General features: G+C 34.5%; 1 protein-coding gene across 1 annotated transcript in view; it reads right to left on the bottom strand.

Annotated features, from left to right (window-relative positions):
- Positions 1 to 7392, bottom strand: part of LOC106478523 — a 20733-nt gene extending 13341 nt beyond the window's left edge. Inside the window, exon 1 of the mRNA XM_022382140.1 lies at positions 7366 to 7392. The gene's annotated coding sequence lies outside the window, so the exon portion shown is untranslated. The remainder of the gene's footprint in view (positions 1 to 7365) is intronic.
- Between the last annotated feature and the right edge of the window lie 228 nt (positions 7393 to 7620).

The following is a 7620-nucleotide window of genomic DNA, read 5'->3' as shown; positions in this document are numbered from 1 at the left end:
CCAAACATGCGTATCTGTACTAATTCTTCAATACAGATCAGTTTCTAATCCCGAGATACAGGCTTCTAACTACATACATTCGCCTCTACAAAATCTTTATTCTGTATGAGTTCGTTTTTACATAAATACTAGTTTACTAAACCGCTGCCAAACATGCGTATCTGTACTAATATTACTTTACTGAAGATATAGAATGTTCAACTATAAACCTATACCAGTTTTTAACTAATCTGTTTCATGATAACCACTTAAAATTCAACCTGTACCTATCACGAACTCTTGTAAAACCCCATCTATTGAAAGTGTCGAAAACATTTTAAGTCAGTCATAGTCCTATAAATAGAAACTTGAAAGCCAATTAGCAAATCAAGCAATTTAAAATAATTAACCATTAAAACAAGTTTGACGAAATTATGTACAATTATTCTAATCATTTGTTTGTTTTTGAATTTCGCACAAAGCTACACGAGGGCTATCTGCGCTAGCCGTCTCTAATTTAACAGTGTAAGACTAGAGGGAAGGCAGCTAATCATCACCACCCACCGCCAACTCTTGGGCTACTTTTTTACCGACGAATAGTGGGATTGACCGTCACATTATAACGCTCCTACGGCTGAAAGAGCAAGCATGTTTGGTGTGACGGGGATTCGAACCCGCGACTCTCAGATTGCGAGTCGAGCACCCTAACCACCTGGCCATGCCGAGCCAGCAAGGCTAATAAAGCATAGTCTACGCGGGCTTCAGCTGAGAGTTAAGAAGTTTCAAGCATAACGAGTTAATGTTACTTAAAATCTAGTACCACAAACAGACAGTAAAATCGCGAAAGTAAAAAACAGGAGCAAAGGATAAAACGAAAGAATAGTAGTCTGGCTCTATTCGTGGAACTTATTGCCTTAATCAGTTCCAAATGCCGACGACTCGGGTACCTGATGGAGTTTAACACAACAATCTGTAACGATGGATTAAATGAGACAGAGTAAAGTCAATTAGATAAGCTTGTATTTAGATGTATAACTTTCCTGCAAATCTGACACTACTATTCCAAGTTAATTACAATTTTGTATATTTGAGAAATGTATATAGCTTGTGTAATATAAATATATACACCAACTTGTTTCATGACTCTATTGCAAATCAGATCAGTTAATGTCAGAGCGATTCTCAACAATAATAAACATTCACATTCGATGACGAGGAACCCACTTTGAGACTAATAATGGCTGGAGACGGCTTGAATGGGTAATTAAGAAAAACTTTAATATAAGTTTAACATAACAGCAAATGTACAACGTTTCGACAAGGTTTTGTCATCATATTAAAGTTTTCTTCATTACCCATTCAAGCCGTCTCCAGCCATTATTAAACATTCACATTGTAATTGCACATTATTACACATTGTAGTTGTATATCGTTATTACACATTATAGTTGTATATCGTTATTACACATTATAGTTGTATCCCATTATTACACATTGTGATTGTATACCATTATAATACTTCATGTATTTACTGGAAAATCGTGACACTTCTATTAGGTTGTATATTTATTGTGAATTTTCTTTCCTTACCAAAACATGAATTTCAGTGAAGACAGAATGTCGTGAATTGTGATTGTGAAACCCCATACTATTGTAAAGCCTTCTTACAACTGTTATATTGACGTGAGTAAATTTAATACTTTCGAGTCGATCCATTTTTACTAAGCTCACATCAGCATGGTCTCATTAAAAGTAATCCATTCTTACTGTGCTTATACCGACATGCACACCCTGAGTTATAGCCCAATACAGAAACGAGCTTTTGTTTGCATCACAGAAGTAGAATTTATGTTGATATGAGTAAGCCTTAGTCAAAGAGGGCAGAAATGATTTGATCGTTGTTCTCATTTGCATGCTTATTTAAGCATAATTTCAAAGAATGTAGTACCTATTGTGTTTTGAAATCGGTCACACCTACGTTCCTATCCCTTATATCTTACGACATTGCCGAGAACTTATAACGGTTTGCGGGTTTTCTGGTTTTACTAAATATTCTTTTTCAATTGTCCTCCGGTGAAACAGCGGCAAATTTACGGACTTACAACGCTAAAATCCAAGGTTCAATTCCCCGCGGTGTACACAGCAGATAGCCCAATGTGGCATTGCTCTAAAACAAACAGACAGAGGCGTCGCTAGATACTTAAAAGACCCGGAGCTTGAGCCTATAGGCACGAGAATTTTCAGCGTTTCACTATGATATCGATCATGGTTTTCTATTCTGATTTTTCAAGACACCAACTGGGGATTCGGGGCACGGGCACCGTGCGCCAGTGCCTAGCGATGCCTCTACAACCAAATAATTTTTAAAATTATTAACAACTTAAATTTCAAAACGTCACATACCTTTCTTATAATTGTCTACTGGGTTTGATTATTTCGGTGAAAGTATTACGTCACTTTTGGTTTTGATAATTAAAAGGTACTTAATATAAAAAAAAATATAAGTTTTAAAATACGTATCAAAACAGGATCCAATGCGATAAGAAAAACACTAATCTTTATAAGAAAGATTTAAAAAATTAAAAACATTTCTGAATGTTGAGTTAATGAGTTTATAATTAAAGTACTACTGTCTTTAATTCCGAATTAAAAGTTCATAAGTTCAGTCTTATAATGATAAATCGTAACATTATATTTATGAAAGTTATTTCGGGCCTATATCATAATACCTATCCACAGCTTTGTCCTGTTACTTTTCCTCTGTATCATAAGTTACAGCAAATCTTTGATGATCTTGTGATAAATTTTCAAAAAATAATTATCCTAATAATATAAGTGCATTTTAAATATTATTAGAATATCGGTAAACTTTGTACTGCACAATCAAAGAAATGTTAGAACACAGGGTACAATAAAATTTACTTAAGAAAGTTACAATAGTATTTCGAACTTATGAACAATAAAATAAGATAAATTTACATTAGGAAAATGCCACAGACTTTGCTTTCATAATACAGTATAATCGTTTCTTCAAATATTCGTATGAATACACGTTATGAAAATATTGCGAAACATATATTGCTTACCATAAACATTGGGTTTATATAAACAGTTACTTTTCGGGTTCCTGTATAAATGTTGCTCATCTTGTGAAGATTTGTTTAGTTGTTTGTTACTAAGCACAAAGCTACACAATGGGCTATCTGTGTTGTGCCCACTACAGGTATCGAAACCCGGTTTGTAGTGTTATAAGCCTTCAAATTATTCGTTGAGTCACTGGGGATTCTTGCGGAGGTTACCTTCCCATACTACCTAGTGATGCAGTTATAGCCATGTGTTGAAGATTATCTAACCTACATAAATAAAATGACCAAGTCGTTTTAGACAAAAGTGAATCTAAGTTTGAACACACCAGCCGGTGGGTCAGCGGGTAAGTTTACAGACTTACAGTGTTCGATTCTCCATAGTGGACAGATCGCAGATAGCCCATTGTGTAGCCTTGTGCTAGAAAAAAAAAAGAACACCAAGTTTGATTTTACAGTATAAAAAGAACGATCAAATTACATATCCCATTAAAGAAGAAAGACCAAAATATCTATTTCATTTCAAGATGGGGATTCCCCCATATAACTGAAAGAAATCGCAACTCCTCCCCCTTTTTATTCAAGCTCAAAACCATTATAATGGCAAACATTAAAGTTTTTATTATTAACAATAAGGTGATTGAATGATAAGTTGAATGCAGTCTAGACCTACTGGCAGACACATTTCGAAGTTTATCAATACAATCATCGTTCTTTTACATATTTATATACGTTCATCAGATTTTATTAATTAGACTCTAACCAATCACATTTTATAGTATATAGTCTCTTTACGCTTTTCTAGTCAGTTTTTATGTAATTCTTTAGAGTCAACTGAAAGCGTTTAGTGAACGATTTTGATATGCTTAAACTATAAATTGGAGACAGCTCGTACTAATAATTTTACCAACTTCCGTAAATCTTCTGTAATTGGCCCGGCATGGCCAGGTGGTTAAGGCACTCGACTCTCAATCTGAGGGTCGCGGGTTCGAATCCCTCTTACACCAAATATGCTCACCCTTTCAGCCGTGGGGGCGTTATAATGTGACGGTCAATCCCACTATTCGTTGGTAAAAGAGTAGCCCAAGAGTTGACGGTGGGTGGTGATAACTAGCTGCCTTCCCTCTAGTCTTACACTGCTAAATTAGGGACGGCTAGCGCAGATAGCCCTCGTGTAGCTTTGCGCGAAATTCAAAAACAAACAAACTTCTGTAATTACTCATTAAAAGTCAAAAGGCACAGTGTATATCAAATATTCTTCATAAAAGCTGAGACATACGCAGTTATATTGAATCGTTAAAGGTGGCGGACTTCGTGGAAATTCGTACAGTTAAAAAAATGGAATCATTTTTCACCTCTAGTACAGAACTACATTTTCAGCTCGTAAGTAGTGTGACGTCACCGAAGATAAATCTCTGTGAAGCCCTTTTTGATGCAAAATATTCAAGCATGCAGATCGGGGTTTAAAATTTCCAAGATAGGGATATCCTTTGTGCTTAAGGGCATTGTCAAATAAAACAATATGTATCAACCTGGCGGCATGGATTGTAAGTAGATGATAAGACTCCAAAATCGCTTTAATATAACATATTCAACTTTCTGTTTAACCTGGGATATAACAACACCTTCCAATTTTCACCTGATATTAACTGAACCGAGCCTCCCAGTGGCACAGCGGTATGTCTGCGGACTTACAATGCTAGAAACCGATACCCGTGGTGGGCAGAGCAAAGACAGCCCTTTGTGTAGCTTTCTGCTTAACTATAAACAAACAAACAAACTGAACTCGAAATTTTTAACAATGTATGGAAAGCAACCAGGGGAGTTTTTAATTTTATTTTGCAGGCGTGTCGTGTACAACAAGATATAGTATATTAGATAATATTGACTTGTTTGTTGTTGTTGTTGTTTTCTGAATATGTACTCAAAATGTCTTCGACTTCGTGAATTATTGTGTGTGTGTGTGTTGTTTTTTTTTTTTTTCATTCGCATCGTCACTGAATAGAAAACAGTTTTCTTCTTCATCGGGATTCGGTCCATGGTTTGGACCAGGGAGGGTCAGGTTCAGCGTAGACCAATGAATAGAAAAACAAGTTACTTAGAGTTTTGAATCTACCGTCACTGGTCTTGCTTTACATCTCCATATAGATATACATATATAACTGTGAAATGAATGTTATTATTATACATTAATGTTATGATTCTATTAATTTTTTTTTTCTTTTGAGAAACCGGGCATCATTACGTTACAGTCAAGTTAGATCTCTTCTGAAGCTTTGCACGCTAAATCTTCCGATAAACTATAGATGGCTAAAGGTTCTTTAAGAATGTAGTAAACATGTTATTAACAATATGAGTATATATAAAGTTTTGGAAAGTTAACCTTGATATTAACTATATAACTTGAATACAGACATTTAAAACAACAATAAACTTGGATTTCAAATGGATATCAAGGTTTAAAAATGTTTCAGATACATAGTTTCGCTTGGATAACGAGATTAGTTTGGTGTAGTGTTTAAATTTACACATACCTTTATATCTAATAACGTGCCTAAAGCCATTTCCCCGATGGGACAGCGGTACGTCTACATAGGGACTTACAACGCTAAAATCCGAAGTTCGATTTTTCGCGGTGGACACAGCAGATAGCCTAATGAGGCTTTGCTCTTAAAAAAAAAAAACAACCTACTCAAAGCCATATAAAGCTCCATTTTATGATAATCAATTTCATAGAACTAGCTTGGCTGATGAGATCTCACACTGCTCGAAAAAGCATTTCTCAATTGATTTTGCTGCTAATATAAGTTTCAAAATCCATCGTTTAGTTGGCTACCAGTTGGTTTTATTACTTAATATGAGGTTATGTGTTTCAAATCACATCGTTTAGTTGGCTGCCAGTTGGCTTTGTTACTTAATATGAGGTTATTTGTTTCAAATCACATCGTTTAGTTGGCTGCCAGTTGGTTTTATTACTTAATATGAGGTTATTTGTTTCAAATCACATCGTTTAGTTGGCTGCCAGTTGGTTTTGTTACTTAATATGAGGTTATTTGTTTCAAATCACATCGTTTAGTTGGCTGCCAGTTGGTTTTGTTACTTAATATGAGGTTATTTGTTTCAAATCACATCGTTTAGTTGGCTGCCGGTTGGTTTTATTACTTAATATGAGGTCATGTGTTTCAGATCACATAATATAAGTTAGTTGACTGCCAGCTAGTTTTGTTACTTAATATGAGGTTATGTGTTTCATATCACATAACATAAATTAGTTGACTGCCTTTTACAGGATTCTGTTTCCATGGGGACATAAATAGTATCTCTATTGTAAAAATATTATATTTAAGTCAGACGACTTCGAAAATGTTATTTGTCTTTATCTTAAATGAGGAGATTTACAAAAAAAAATATTATAAATATTAGACCCATGACTTTTGTCTGGATGTAGATCACTGGAGCAATCACTTTGATTTTACATGCTTTTCTAGGAACTAGTTATTCCAATGCTTATTTTCCAAACAAGATTAATAATGAGTTCTTCATTTGTTTCCAATTTCTAATTTTCTTTGGAAGTATAAACAAAATCACAAAAAGTTAAAATCTAATAATAGTATTATATATTATGTCAAATACCCTGTAAAATGTTATAACTGTTATCATATAAAGATATTACACCTTTATTTCAGTTCCATACTTTAATTTTATATGCAGAAAAGATTTTACTTGAGATAAAGATGTTTTCAGTATTCATTTGCCAAGACAGTAATGCTGGCGTATTTTTATTACTTAAAGGAATATACATTTTGGATTTTATCCCTTTAAGCAGCTTTAGATTGTAAATATTGAAATCGTTAATATGAATCTTTTAAAAATATTGGCCGTAAATAAGATGTTAAAGATATAAACGCGAATACTGAATATGTTACGAAGGGAATACGTTTACCACAAGGTTCAAAAATTGAGCTAAAATACTGGTAAATAAATGACAGGTGTTAATATTGTTGATTAGGCTAAAATAATTGTAAATAAATGACAGGTGTTAACATTGTTGAAACGTTAAAAGAGACAACAATGACTAACATATTTTGAGTAGAAAAAAAAATAATGATCGACAAACATTTCAGTGGTGCAATGTTTGTCTGTTCTTTGTTCTTGCTATATCAAGTCTATGATGGAAAAGCAGAAGTTTTAAGACAGAGAGAGCGTGTTATTAGGCTAATCAAATACAAATTTGTAATTGTAGATTTCTTAAATATTACCTATATCTAACGATGACAGTAAAACTACATAAAACGTTACTCACCTGGGTTCCACGCGACTTCACGCCCAACGTTTGAATGTTTTACATAAAGGTTTCGTAACTTTTATAGTACAAGTTGAGGCACGATGAACGTGACTAGCGACAGGGGCTGTCCTCGAATGGTCCACTGGGAATTCCCCACCCTCAGCAAGCTATCTTCCATTTCAACCACCTCCACTGTAGAGAAAGATACACAATCTTAGCCCCCCCGAGACCCAAATGGTTTAGGAATTTCACGCATGACCAGCAATCGCTTGG

Source organism: Limulus polyphemus, unplaced genomic scaffold, assembly GCF_000517525.1.
Source record: "Limulus polyphemus unplaced genomic scaffold, Limulus_polyphemus-2.1.2 Scaffold220, whole genome shotgun sequence".
Classification (NCBI taxonomy): domain Eukaryota; kingdom Metazoa; phylum Arthropoda; class Merostomata; order Xiphosura; family Limulidae; genus Limulus; species Limulus polyphemus.
This window is presented reverse-complemented; position numbering and strand designations above follow the sequence as displayed.